Raw genomic sequence first — 15,789 nt, 5'->3', positions numbered from 1 at the left:
TGTTGCAACGCAACTGTCTTATCGAATGGAGAACAGTATTAAATAGTAAAATTTTAATTGGTGAAATATAAAATTTACAATAATTAAGTTAAAACGTGACTACATGATACATTTATTGGATATCCGAATGTAAACTACTACCATTTTTTTGACGTATGGAGAAACCCAGTTTTAACAGCTTTCATAAATTAACTCTAGATGTACATTTTACTAATATGTGTATTGAGCCATACTTTTGAATAAGTATACCAAGTATTTTGTTCGAGCGCTGACATTTACATTTCTCTATTAAAAATATACCAGATATTATACTATATATTATATATAGATATTACTTATATATATAGATATTACTTATACCAGATATCTAATTATTGTTTATTGGAAAAACTTTCAAAATGTTAGTTAAATTTTATGCATCCTTTAATGTTATGTGAATCCCAACAATTTTACTTTCCTTCCTTGTCTTCATAATTTTATAGAATATGATATCCATCTCCTTTAAATTTGTTCAAGATGCATGTTGTGTGGTCTAGTGATACTTAATATAACGTTTTAGCACTTTAACGCTTTAGCATGTAGACTTTTTAGCATTAACTAAATCACAATATTAACATAAATGAATATAATACTAAAATTTTGAGAAAATTGAAAATAAATATTTGTCCAATAAAATGCGTAACAAATATTTATTAATTTTACTTTTAAGGGGCGTACATAATGTGTACATACATAACATACGCGTTTGAATGCATTTGTTTGCCTTCGCTAAATAATTACTTAATAAGGCTTATTTTTTCTGTATGTGTTTTTGTTTGCAATTTTACGATAAATTTGAATATACAGATATTAACGAAATGGAATGCGGTAGTTGTCATTAATGTTTATGAAGAAGTTGAATGCTTTACTCTATACACAATAACTACAAAATCAACAGTTAAAAAATGGATGTCTGCAATAAAACACGAGAAATTTTGAAATGTGATTCAAGTGAAGTATAACAGACAACTTAATGGATACATGCTCCAATGTGCTCCAATATAATCCCAATCCTGCAAGTTTTCAATCATAGCAGAACAAACCTCGTGTATTATATTCTAGTCATGAGCATCTAATCTAGAGATCACACTAGACGTGTTAGGCAGTAAGCGAAATAAATAAGTAAGTCACTAGAGTAAAAGAAAGTATGCGCTGCGCTACAATAATTATTATTATTGGCTTTTAAAGCTCCAGGATTTCTCAAAGTCCACAATAAACTTCTTATCATATGCAGTATATGTGCCAGAAATTGATTAGGTTATTTCTTTACCAACATATTGTCAAGGTGTATTACTGGTTGCATAACTGCATACTGCTAAATAATCGCAACGTGCATTGAGGAACCTGGCGCATTCGCCAGAAAGTAAAAGAAAATTATGGAATTCTTTAGAAAATTCCAGAAACCATCGCCAGGGGGTATATAAGGCCCGCGCTTTGACAGTTAAAAAAAGTCTGAAGATAGTCTGAAGTCTGAAGTTTGAAAATACCGCGAAATACCGTTCGAGTAATAGTAGTTGCATAAGTTGTGTTGTAAATAGTATAAGTTGTGTGTACAGAGTGAAACAAATAAATTCGTTAAGTATTTTATCGTGAGTTTAAATAGTGGACCCACGGAATCCGTAACAATTGATTTTAAGAAGAAATTAAGTGGATTGGAAGATTTTTAGACCGAATTTAAGTATTTTTATGGTTGGTACAAGGGAGCAAGCGAAGAAAATGGAGGAAGTAAGCAAATTATTGGGCGATTTTATGGAGAATATGAGAAGAGAGAAAGAAGAGGAACACGACCGTCTACAGAAAATACTTATGGAAAATCAAGAAAAAAATGTTAGAAAGTTTAGAAGCGCGTCAAAAGAAAGAAAAACAAGAAGAACAGGACCGGCTTCAGAAAATTCTTGAAAATCAAGAAATTAGACAAGAACGGTTGGAGAAAATTGTTGAAGATTTAGAAGTGCGTCGCCAGAAAGAAAAATTAGATCAAAACCGATTTAAGAAGAACTTTGAAGAACTGGAAAAAAGGCAAGACATCCACCTTCAAGAAGCCGTAGAAGATCTTGAGGAACGCCTTCAGCAGAAAATGGAAAAATTAGAGATGGACCTACAGAAGACCAAGGTACAAGTAAAGACACCTGGCGTTCATGGAACTGCGAACCTCAAGGCCCCGACCTACGATGGACAAACCACCTGGACGATGTACCACCGCCAGTTTGAAGCAGCGGCTGCTGCGAATGGATGGACTGACCAGGAGAAAGCAGCGGCACTTATCATCGCGCTGCGTGGCCCTGCCCTGGAACTCTTGCAAACTATTCCTGCAACCCAACAGCAGGAATACCAAACTTTAGTCGCTGCACTGGACAGAAGATATGGCGACCAACATCGACGTCAACTTTACCAGGCCCAGATCAAGACACGCATACAGAGGTCCGGAGAGAGTCTGCAGGAATTTGAAGCAGCCTTACGTCGCCTGGTACACCTAGCGTATCCAGAAGCACCGGAAGGATTTAGGGAAGAACTGGCTGCTCAGTGCTTTATAAGCGGACTGAGGGACAACGAATTGCAGAGGGCGCTGCAAATATCCCGATTTTCTACCAGCAGCGAAGCACTGGTCAGGGCGCTGGAAATCGAAGCTGCTTTTAGCGCCATCCCTAGACCGAAGATAAGATCGGTTACGGTTGAGGAACAGCCCGGAAGTTCTCACATACGTTTGGAAGAGATGTTTAGTAAACTATGTGAGTTACTAGTGAACAAGAGTAGCAACAACACCCAGACAGAGAACCATAGAAGATCACAGGACATAAGGTGCTATAGATGTGGCAGGAATGGCCACATCAAACGGGATTGCCGCGTTCAAATGCGATCCCGTTCACCATCCAGAGAACGTAGGCACCAGGAAAACTAAAATCAGTCAATACTAAGGGGCAAGTATTGACTGGGGAGAACAGAGCCCCCAGGATTTTTTCCATTAGGAGTTTAGGAAGAACCGCGGACAGTTTGGTGATCGACGGGAAGGTCAATGGTAGGAGAATCCGAATGACAGTGGACACTGGCGCTATGGTATCGTTGGTACGGGCCAACTCAGTGCAAGGGTTGAAGCTGATGCCTCTGAGAAGAAGAGTGTGTTTACGTACAGTTACGGGGAAATGGCCGTTGTACGGGGAGAGGCTATCGTCGAACTGAAGTTAGGAAATTTGAAGTTCCAGCATAGCGTCTTAGTGGCAGATATTGAAGATGACTTCATCTTGGGCATGGATGTGATTCGTCAACATGGATTTTCGTTCGATCACCAGAGAAATATCCTGAATATCGGAAATGAAGAGTTTATGTTATCTCCAGACGAGGGATCAGGAAGAATGGATGTAAGATCAGCGGAAACTGTGGTGATACCTGGTAATACCGAGAAGATCATATTCGGGAAAGTGGAGAAAATCGCTGGGTGCTGTGTTGGACTGGTACAAAGTGGCGACAAGAAACAAGATAGGTACTTAGTAGGAAAATCATTGGTGAACACCGACAAGAATATACCGGTCAGAATTGCGAATGTTTTCCCGAATTGTGTCAAGATCCAAAAAGGTAACAAGATAGCCATCTGCGAACCTGTAAGAAGTGTCACCCGATGTGATGAAGTGTCGTCAGCTGTTACACAAAAGGCATCCCAAGAAACACTAAAACATCTAGAACAGCCATGGGATCACCTAACACCTGAGGAGAAACAGAAGGCCAAGCAGTTCCTGCTAAAGCATGGCAGTATTTTTGAGAAGAACAACAGTGGAAGAACGGATTTTGTGAAGCACCGGATTAATACTGGTCATGCTCAGCCGATTCGACAACGTCCTAGAAGGGTGTCCCTTTCCAAACAACAAGAAATGGAGACAATGGTAGATAAGATGTTAGAAGATGGAGTAATCGAAGAATCAACAAGTCCATGGTCATCTCCTGTTGTTTTGGTGACGAAGAAAGATGATAGTACACGATTCTGCGTGGATTATAGGAAGCTCAATGACGTCACTAAGAAAGATAGCTACCCACTGCCACGTATAGATGACACATTAACAACTCTGGCAGGTTCGTGCTGGTTCTCCACTCTCGACTTAAAGAGTGGATACTGGCAAGTTGGTCTAGACGAGGAAGACAAAGAAAAGACGGCTTTTTCTACAGGAAACGGACTATATCAATTCAAGGTCATGCCGTTTGGATTATGGAATGCTCCAGCCACTTTCGAACGTCTCATGGAGGTGGTGTTAAGAGGATTAACTTGGAAAACGTGCTTGGTTTACCTCGACGATGTTTTGGTTATGGGAAGAACTTTTGAGGAGCATTTGCGAAATTTAGAAGAAGTCTTCGGCCGCATAAGGAATGCGCACCTGTACTTGAACCCGAAGAAGTGTAGCTTATTCCAGCGACAAGTGGAATTCTTGGGTCATGTAGTTTCGGCAGACGGAATTTACACCGATCAGAAGAAAATCGCTGCAATCAAGAATTGGCATAAACCTCGCGACAAACATGAACTTAGAAGTTTCCTGGGTTTATGCACTTATTACAGAAGATTTGTCAAGGGATTTGCCAATATAGCTGCACCCTTACATAGGCTTACAGGTGATGAAGTCGGCTACGAATGGAACACCGATTGTGATGTAGCCTTTGGAAGACTTAAGGCGGCTTTATGTTCATCCTATTTTAGCCTACCCACAACAACAAGGGAGGTATATCCTGGACACAGCCGCCAGCAACATCGGCATAGGAGCAGTGCTATCACAAGTGCAAGATGGCGAAGAACGAGTGATAGAATATTACAGTCGAGTTCTATCTAAACCAGAAAGGAATTACTGCGTTACCCGGAAGGAGCTGCTAGCAATTGTAAAAGCAGTTGATCATTTCCATAAATATCTGTATGGCCAAGAATTTTTAATTAGGACAGATCATGCGGCTCTCAAGTGGCTTATGGAGATGAAACAACCTGAAGGTCAAATAGCACGATGGCTCGAGAAGCTCCAGCAGTATCACTTTACCATCCAACATCGTGCTGGAAAGATGCCTGGTAACGCAGACGGTTTATCCAGAAGACCCTGTCAAATCGATTGGAAGCACTGCTGTAAAACGGAACAACGCGAAGGCACTGTTATGATAAGGAGTTTTAAGCTTGGAACCGATGAAAAGTGGACGACGACACAATTGAGGAAAGACCTAATGGAAGATCCAGACATCGGGGCAATACTACAGCTCAAGGAAGGTAACGGCGAGAGACCACCGTGGCAAGATATTGCGGGCAGAGGGCTCGTTTTCAAAGCTCTCTGGGCTCAGTGGAATTCACTGGTTATTGAGAATGGATTGCTAAAGCGCACATGGGAAAGTGCGGATGGCAGCACAGCAACAACTCAGTTACTGGTACCAAGGGAGAAAGTTACCCAGGTATTGGAAGAAATTCACGGTGGTAAAACTGGAGCCCATCTTGGAGTAAACAAGACCTTGAGCAAGCTGAGAGATCGTTTTTACTGGGTGGATTATTGCGAAGATGTCAAGAAATGGTGTCGACAATGTAAAATTTGTGCAGCCAGCCAAGGACCAAGCACTCGATCTAGGGGAAAAATGAAACAATATAATGTTGGACTGCCATTCGAAAGAATCGCTGTTTACATTGCAGGCCCACGGGCAACAAGGGCAACAAGTACGTTTTAGTGGCGATGGATTATTTCAGTAAATGGCCAGAAGTTTTTGCCATTCCAAACCAAGAAGCATCGACTGTAGCTGAGGTATTGGTCAATAATGTCTTCAGTAGATTTGGAATTCCTTTAGAGCTTCACACTGACCAAGGAAGGAACTTCGAGTCAAAACTGTTCCAGAAGATGTGTGGTCTGCTTGGTATTCACAAGACTAGGACAACAGCTTTACATCCGCAGTCTGATGGGATGGTCGAGAAATTCAATAAGACCATTGAAGAACATCTCTCGAAAATGGTGGATGAACATCAAAGAGATTGGGATCAGCATATACCACTATTCCTAATGGCATATAGAAGTGCAGTTCACAACACCACCGGACTTTCACCATCGAAGATTTTATTTGGTCGAGAATTACGGTTGCCTTGTGACTTGGTGTTCGGATCACCAGACGACAGCACCACGAACGTAGAGGACTACGCGGATGAACTGAAGGAAAGGTTATTGGGAATTCATAAGGCCGTGAGAAGTAAGATTACGCTAGCCAGTGACCGGATGAAAGCTCGTTACGACCTCAGAGCTAATTCTACGGGATTTCAACAGGACGATATGGTATGGTATATAACCCACAGCGCAAGAAAGGAAGGTCCCCAAAGTTAACTCCAGCATGGGAAGGTCCTTATACAGTCATCAAGAGGATAAATGATGTTGTGTACCAGATTCAACGCAGCCCTAGAAGTAAGATGAAAGTAGTTCATCTGGAGCGATTGAAGAGATACCAGACAGGAAACCTTGATCGGGACGATCAAATTTGAGAAGGGGGCAATGTCAAGGTGTATTACTGGTTGCATAACCGCATACTGCTAAATAATCGCAACGTGCAGTGAGGAACCTGGCGCATTCGCCAGAAAGTAAAAGAAAATTATAGAATTCTTTAGAAAATTCCAGAAACCATCGTCAGGGGGTATATAAGGCCCGCGCTTTGACAGTTAAAAAAGTCTGAAGATAGTCTGAAGTCTGAAGTTTGAAAATACCGCGAAATACCGTTCGAGTAATAGTAGTTGCATAAGTTGTGTTGTAAATAGTATAAGTTGTGTGTACAGAGTGAAACAAATAAATTCGTTAAGTATTTTATCGTGAGTTTAAATAGTGGACCCACGGAATCCGTAACAATATTAAAAAATGGCTTCATACTAAAGGAATGAAAGGAGACAAAGATTATCTCTATTTTGAAGTTATTTTAGAAATTTAGCAAGTAAAACCTAATTGATACTTAACGATAAAAAAAAATGAGTTTAAATATTTGCCATGCTAACGATTTTTTTTAAACAAAACTATTATAATAGAATATTATCTTATAATTTGCTTTACTAAATAAACCAGAAAGTTTAGGTATAGAAACATACTAGATCGTTGAAGAAACAATTTTATTTGTGATTTTTTTAGGTACATAGGCTTTAATTTAAAATAATAATGATTTGAGGGATTTTAGAACAAGAAGAAATAAATAATTTTTTTGACCTCCCTGTTTGATATCCAATCGATTGATTTAGACAGATCGAATATGTCGACTTTCCACAATTTCTAAACCAAATTTGAACTTTCAATATCTCGAATTTATGATTTAACCAATGCTTATTAAACAGTATGTCCCCAGATTGTCTTTACAAGAGAAACTTTTTATTATTGTATTATTGACATTTTGAGGAAAATGCAATATTTATAAAAAAATATGCTTGTTTTAAAATGGTTATTTCCGTTTATACTTTACCAAATTTCCATGCCGTTTTAGAGAAAATTAATAAAAACCTGAAAATATTGTTAAATTTTTAAAGTCTTAAAAATCAAAAGGCGTATGGTAATATGATTTCGATTTAATTCTTTGATAGATGGCTATTAATACTTTTCATTAATGTGTCATAGTTTTTGCTGCTGTTAAAATATAACATTTTCCGATAACTGTTATCACCCTCTTCGTAGCATTAAACTAAAGAAATTGTATGCTTCTTTTTACTTTTTAACATTTTTTTTATTGCTTTTTAACATTTTAAAACAGAAAAGAATACGACGTTAATGAAAATTCTATTAATTACAATCTATCAAAGAATCAAAAGTTTTTCTTGTGAAGACAATCCGGGGGACATACTGTAGTACCACTATTTAAAAACTACTATACTATTTTACACATTTTTTGCACATTTTTATTTTTTATCTTGAAAATTATTAGAGAGTATAGGTTAGAAAAATATTTTGAGATATTAAAGTAGTTTCGAAAAATGTATTAATATACCGGGTGTTCCATTTAAAATAACAAAAATTCTACCACTTTTAGTAATAAAGCGGCAGTACTGTGATGCTGAAAATAATTTAGTAGATGCTTATTTAGTATTTTATTTTTAGCAGTATTATTAAGTAGATGAAGCAGGTGCCTTTGGTGTGGCATATTAATAATGCAATTTTATTAATTTAATTGGCATATTAATAATTACTATTTATTAATTTTTACTATTTATTAATTACTTTTTATATAATTTACTATTTATTAATTTACTATTGGCATAGTAATAATGGCATTTATTAATGCATAAACTCAAATTTTAAATAAAAATCCTATCACCGGTTCTTCATAAAACTCTAACGTACCATGACCGTGAATCACCCTGTATAAGTTAAATAAAATAAATTATAAAATGAAAGAAAGTATGCTTAGCATATTATAAAATATATTATAACATACCTATATATTAAAATACAATAAATACCAGTTATTCATATAGAATATAACACACCCGATAACGTTTACATTTATTTATATACACACATTTGAGTGTTTATCGAAATGGATAACGAAATTTATTACTTGAATGTGATAGGCAATGATTCAGCATTGAAACTAAAAGAATTTCGGACTTTTCCATTTAGCAAAGAAAAAAAACATGTACAAAAAGGTGACACAATGAAAATATATAAAAAAAACATCACAATACAAAGTGGTTAGAAGTTCGAGTTGCCCACAGGGAACCTCATTGGGAAAAGCATAAATTTAAAGAGGCCGTATTTATTGCAAATAATAACATTTTTAACAATCCTAGTACGCATATGGCAACCACTCATAAAACGCACCAATACAGGAATTCTAAGTGGACCTCACAGTTGACTGCACCCAACTTATTCACGGGTTGTAGTATAAGCATAGTATAAGGAAACTAGTAGTTTTACTCCTTGTCAAATCCTTTGTTCTTTTTCTGCCACTTTATATGACCTTGTTCTCGCCTCCCGTGACCACTGACGTAGCTGTATAGTCGTGATCTATTAACTAGGCAAAGTATAGTCGTGGCACTCGCCATAGTTTCACAGATATGTATTTAGGAAAATATGAGTTCACAATAAAATAAAATAAAAAAATTGATCATCGAGTAAAAACTTGCTGGAAAACAGAATATTTTCACATTTCGTGTAGGTAACAATTATTATTCTTCTTTATCTGAAAATCTTCTGATGGAAAGAAATGCGGAAAAAAATATATAATGACATATTTTTATATTATTATCTATTTCAGAGATTTTCTACAACTTTTTTTTGATTTAAAACAAGTTTAATTTTCTGTAGATAACCGAATTCGGCATAAAATTCTGCATATAGTACACCGTCTTTATTTAAAGCACACTGCGGTGTTGCCATTCTATTTCTTATTTACTAAAACTTTGGTTAAAAACATTATATACGAAAAGTGGTAAAAAACTAGAGTGAATATAACTTTATTAATACTTAACTATGTTTTCTTAAACACGAAGGATACCAGAATAAATTCGTGTAGAAAAATTTACTTTATCGTATACAGGATATTTTTTATGGCGTCACCAAAATCGTAATATTTAAAATATTGTATCTCATTTTTTTGAATGCAACACCTTGTATATTATTTTTCTTTCAGATGTAGAATTAAAAGGTAAACATTTTTTGTATTTAAAGTGTTTTGTTTAAAAAAAATTTTTAGCCGTTTTGTAAATATTTTTTGTATTTCATTACATATGGGATTTTCAACGATAAAATATCAGACAAAGATCATATTAGCTGGCTTTGATAAATATTTACTGTTGAAAGAGGTATATATATATATATATATATATATATATATATATATATATATATATATATATATATATATATAGCATATATATATGCATATAGCATATATATATATATATATATATATGTATATATATATATATATATATATATATATATATATATATTTTTGTTTTCACCTTGGCTTTAGGTCGTTGGGGTTGCAAAGATGTTTCTAGATTTTGTTCATTTCTGTTTCATTCTAGATTTTGTTCATTTCTGTCGTCATTTTGTTCAAAAAAATATATAGTATACAGGTTTGAACCGAACAAAAAAAATATATATAAAACGAAACAAAAATATATATATATATATATATATATATATATATATATATATATATATATATATATATATATATATATATATATATATATATATATATATATATATATATATATATATATATATATATATATATATATATATATATATATATATATATATATATATTTTTTTATTTTTTTTTTTTTTATATATATATATATATATATATATTATATATATATATATATATATATATATATATATATATATATATATATATATATATATATATATATATATATATATATATATATATATATATATATATATATGAATATCTGCAAAACCAGATGTTGCATTTAAAAAATTGAGATATTTTGTGACACCCCTGTATATAACAAAATATTTTAGGGATACGCCCCTTTATAAACCTTGAAACATGAAATAAACATTTTTTCACATCTTCGACAACGACGACGATATTGGACTTCCTCGCATTCTAATGGGCCACCGTATATTTACGGTGGTTTTAAAAGACGATAGGTGTAGCACTTTTCTTCCCTCAAATATAAACTCGATATTTTGTCTATAATATTTTGAATATTGTTATATTACGACCACTTATAATAAAAATAAATAAAAAACATAAAAATACAGTCCACTAGATTTATAAGAGATTATGCTATTATAAAATTCTTTCAATTAAATTAAATATATATATATATATATATATATATATATATATATATATATATATATATATATATATATATATATATATATATATATATATATATATATATATATATATATATATATATATATATATATATATATATATATATATATATATATATATATATATATTATATATATATATATATATATATATATATATATATATATATATATATATATATATTTATTAAATCGACGGAGTCAGACCCGGCACGTTGAAGATAGGCCGTCAGACCTGGGGTATATCGGACGAAAAATGTTCAAGCGATGCCTTCAGGCCCTGATGCTGGACCGTTTAATTTGTCCCATTTATATAAAAATAGAGGTTTATTCGTTTTCGCCAGACCCACGACGTTGCCGCTTTTAATTCTCAAATATTTATATTAGAATTAGACGAACGGACCTTTGACGCGGTAATTGATGACAGTGCAGAAGTAAAAACAGTTGCATTTCTGCTATAGTGAATATTATTGTACTTATTGTTAGTATAGATATATTCTGTCTTATAAATGCATCTGTACGAAAGCGTTTTTATCTGAAATTTCTTTAAAAATTAAATTTCTTTGTAATAAGCATAATCAAGTTACAATGCATTATCAATTTCGTTTAGTAGATTTTGTAAGTGTTTACTAAGTGATGATGGAACCCCGTATATTATCTTTATACTTTAAAAGAAAAAAAGTTAAAAGTAAACTGAATATACGTATTACTGTAGTGTGTAGCCACAGTTTAAAGAATACGTGTAGCCGTCAAAATTTTTGTTTCACTGAAATTACTATTTTAGATCTCACTGAACGAAATAATGCAATAAAATTAATTATTGTGAAATAACTGAATACTATCATATTTATGATCGAAAAAAAAACGGCGTCAGCGATGGCAATGAAATGAAAATTGCTGTCATTTTATATGTAAAATTATATGGGGAATGTCATCGATCGTCATTTCCAAGCCAACTGGACGCCGCTTTTTTTCGATCATACGGTACCTTTTTGTGTAAACTTTTTCCTGTGGGGAGAAATATCATACAAAACGGCCTTATCGTACAGTCACTATCATATATACGATGATCGTAATTACTTTGATGTAATTACTTCGACAATGAAATCATACCACCGAAATAAATCTTTAGGTACTCGTACAATTCTTTGACCCGTCGATCGATTTAGAGATGAAAAAATCTTTAGGCACTTCTATAACGTAATCATAGCACGAAATAAATTTTTAGGTACTCGTACAATTCTTTGAAACGACGATAGATTTAGACGAAAAAATTTTAGGTACTATTACAATGAAATCATAGTACCGAAATAAATGTTTAGGGTACTCGTACAATTTTTCGACACGATGATCGATTTAGATGAAAAAACTTTAGGTACTTCTCTATATGTATAACCATATGCGAAAATGTCAAAAAATTGACATATTATATGTCATTCTATTGAGGTGCATCCACACTATCCTGAAACGGCGTATCGGCGTAACAGCGTAACGACCTTGAATGGATTTCCGAGTAATTCTATTGGCTGAAAAATTCATCTGTCACAAATTTTATCTATCAAATTGAGCTGTCAAAAAAATTTCAGCCAAGAATTACTGGAAATCGATTCAAGGTCGTTACGCCGTTACGCCGATATGCCGTTTTTAGGATAGTGTGGATGCACCAATAGAATGACATATAATATGTCAATTTTGACATTTTCGCATATGGTTATGGTTATAGAGAAGTACCTAAAGTTTTTTACTCGTACAATTTTTGACCCTTCGCGTCGCGTCGCGTCGCCTCGATCGATTTAGATGAAAAAATCTTTAGGTACTTTTACAACAAAATCATAGCATCAAAATAAATTTTTAGGAACTCGTACAATTTTTTGACACGGTGATCGATTTAGATAAAAAAAACTTTAGATACTCGTACAATTTTTTGACACGACGATCGATTCTGACGATTGTCATTTCAAAGGTAATTTGACGCCGTTTTTTGGAATCATATGTATGCCATGTGTATACTTATCTAATAAGTAAAGTGTATTCATTTAGAATATTAAGAGATTAATTTAGACGAAAAAATCAAAATAGGTAGAAAGTATTCTTTAAGATTGTTTCTACAAGTTTTATTTAAAAATTGTAACAGAGAACTATTATTATTATAGGGCCCCTCTCGGACCGCTTGGACGAGTCCGTTATAAAAAAGAGCGAGGGACAGTAGGTAGAAAAAACATATGATTTGATTTGTCACGGAAACGTAAAGTTTATTAATAAAAGTGTTTTGTTGAAATTCTTCGAGTTTTATCATAAAGTTTATGGTTCGACACCCAACAAAATAATTATAACGAATCCCCGTCACAAGATATAAATAATTTAAAGTCTAATCTGGCGAGTTGAGTTTGGATGAAACTGTAAAGAAAATGTTTAAAAGTGTAATGTAATCATTTAAATTTAAATAAAATTCATATAGCAGTAAAGTAGTAAAAAAAGTGTAGGTTTAAAAGCATGAACTTCTGGGAATTCTCCTATTTGTATAGTCTGGGAACCACCTACTTTTCTGGGAAACACATACTTTCAAGTTCAATTTATTAGAATTGTGATTAAAAGAAAGCACTATTCTCATTCATATTGCGATTAATGAATATTAATATTAATAATATTATACTACCATATAATACTCAAACTAAGTTTTCGAATACATAGTAAGTAAACATAGATAGAAGATAGAACATATTATAGAGATGCAACCATATAACGTGTTTGTCATATTTATATAGTGTTGGTAGATAGCATCCAACCGTAAACTGAATATACAACGTAGTACTGTTGCAATCAATATTTTTGTTACACTAAAATTACTATTTTAGATCTTACTGAACGTAGTAATGTAATAAAATTAATTATTGTACTAATTAACAACCATATAATCGAGAAAAAAACGGCGTCAGCTGTGGCATGAAATGAAGATTGCTGTCATTTTATACCGGGTGCGTCTCAAAAGTGGCTCACCGCTATAACTTTTTAATTTTTTTATAAAAACGAGATTTGGTATGTAAGTATATGACATAAATTGGGAATGATTGACGTATTCAATTGTTTTTGGTCACTTCCTGTTTCACCGAAAATGACTACAACTTTTTATTTTAAATGACACCCCGGTATATTTTTACATTATTTGATAGAAAATGACACTCTGAATCGAATGACATATCATATGTCAACTTTTGACATTCTCGCTTTAAACAAATTGTTTTTTAAATTTCAATCTAGAGTGCCATGGCTGTATTAAAACACTAATTTTTAATCAAGAAGCCTTGGAAAAATAGATTTGATAATCTAATGATTTTCGTGTCTTGTCCGGGCCCGTTGTTATAAGATGCCCAAATCGTATATTTTAATCATATCTCAATTTTTCCAAACGGAACAAGGGAGGCTCGTTAGCATATTTGGAAAAAGCATTTTTTACGAATAATTTGGTACCACACACATGGTATTTCGAGTCAAATTGTCATTATGAACCGCATGTTACAATTTCAAATAAACCATATGAGAAAATGTCAAAAAATTGACATATTATGATGTCATTCTATTGAGGGTGCATCCACACTATCCTAAAAACAATAGAATGACATATAATATGTCAATTTTTTGACATTTGCGCATATGGTTATACATATAGAGAAGTACCTAAAGTTTTTTACTCGTACAATTTTTGACCCTTCGCGTCGCGTCGCGTCGCCTCGATAGATTTAGGTATCCACACTATCCTACAAACGGCGTATCGGCGTAACGGCGTAACGACCTTGAATAGATTTCCAGTAATTCTATTGGCTGAAAAATTCATCTATCAGAAATTTTATCTGTCAAATTCATCTGTCAAAAATTTCAGCCCATAGAATTACTGGAAATTAGAGTAATAATAACTTTCATATTATAGAGATGCAACCATAGAACGTGTTTGTCATATTTATATGGTGTTATATAGCATCCAGCTGTAAACTGAATATACAACGTTATTACTTGTAGCAATCAACATTTTTGTTACACTAAAATTACTATTTTAGATCTTAGTGAACGTAGTAATCAAATAAAATTAATTATTGTACTGATTAGCTACCGTATAATCGAAAAAAAAAATCAGCGTCAGCGATGGCTATGAAATGAAGGTTGCTGTCATTTTATACTGGGTGCGTCTCAAAAGTGGTCCACCGCTATAACTTTTTTATCTATTTTTTTTCGATAATATATATATATATATATATATATATATATATATATATATATATATATATATATATATATATATATATATATATATATATATATATATATATATATATATATATATATATATATATATATACTATATATATATATATATATATATATATATATATATATATATATATATATATATATATATATTGTAAGAGTCTTGTTTTCCGTTAAAAATTGTTTATATTGAATTGTGTTATTTTAAGAAATAATATTTTGTTTGAATCTTTAATTGACTTTACTAACCTCATCGCTATGAAAGCTATAAAATAGCGGTTTCCTAAGCGATGTGGTTTGCATTTACGTTTGCATTGTTGTGTATGTTGACTTTGAGGGACGTCAGATCTAGTATGTGACATTAGTCTATGCGTCAGATTATAATTGTGTGCAAACGGAAGAGAAGGAACACGGCACTATAGAGGTGAGTGTATTTTGTTCACTCACGGGTATTACTGGAATTTGTGTGAGAGTATTTTAATATTATTTAATTTACAGTTATTACTGAGTTATAGTAGTAGATAGAAAATGGTATTTTAGTATTACTTTTGTGTGTGAGTGTATTTTGTTCACTCACGGGTATTACTGGAATTTGTGTGAGAGTATTTTAATATTATTTAATTTACAGTTATTACTGAGTTATAGTAGTAGATAGAAAATGGTATTTTAGTATTACTTTTGTGTGAGAGTGTATTTTGTCCAT

This window comes from Sitophilus oryzae, unplaced genomic scaffold (genome assembly GCF_002938485.1).
Source record: "Sitophilus oryzae breed Bouriz unplaced genomic scaffold, Soryzae_2.0 scaffold_1447_pilon_pilon, whole genome shotgun sequence".
NCBI classification, from domain to species: domain Eukaryota; kingdom Metazoa; phylum Arthropoda; class Insecta; order Coleoptera; family Curculionidae; genus Sitophilus; species Sitophilus oryzae.
Note: the sequence above shows the minus strand (reverse complement) of the source record.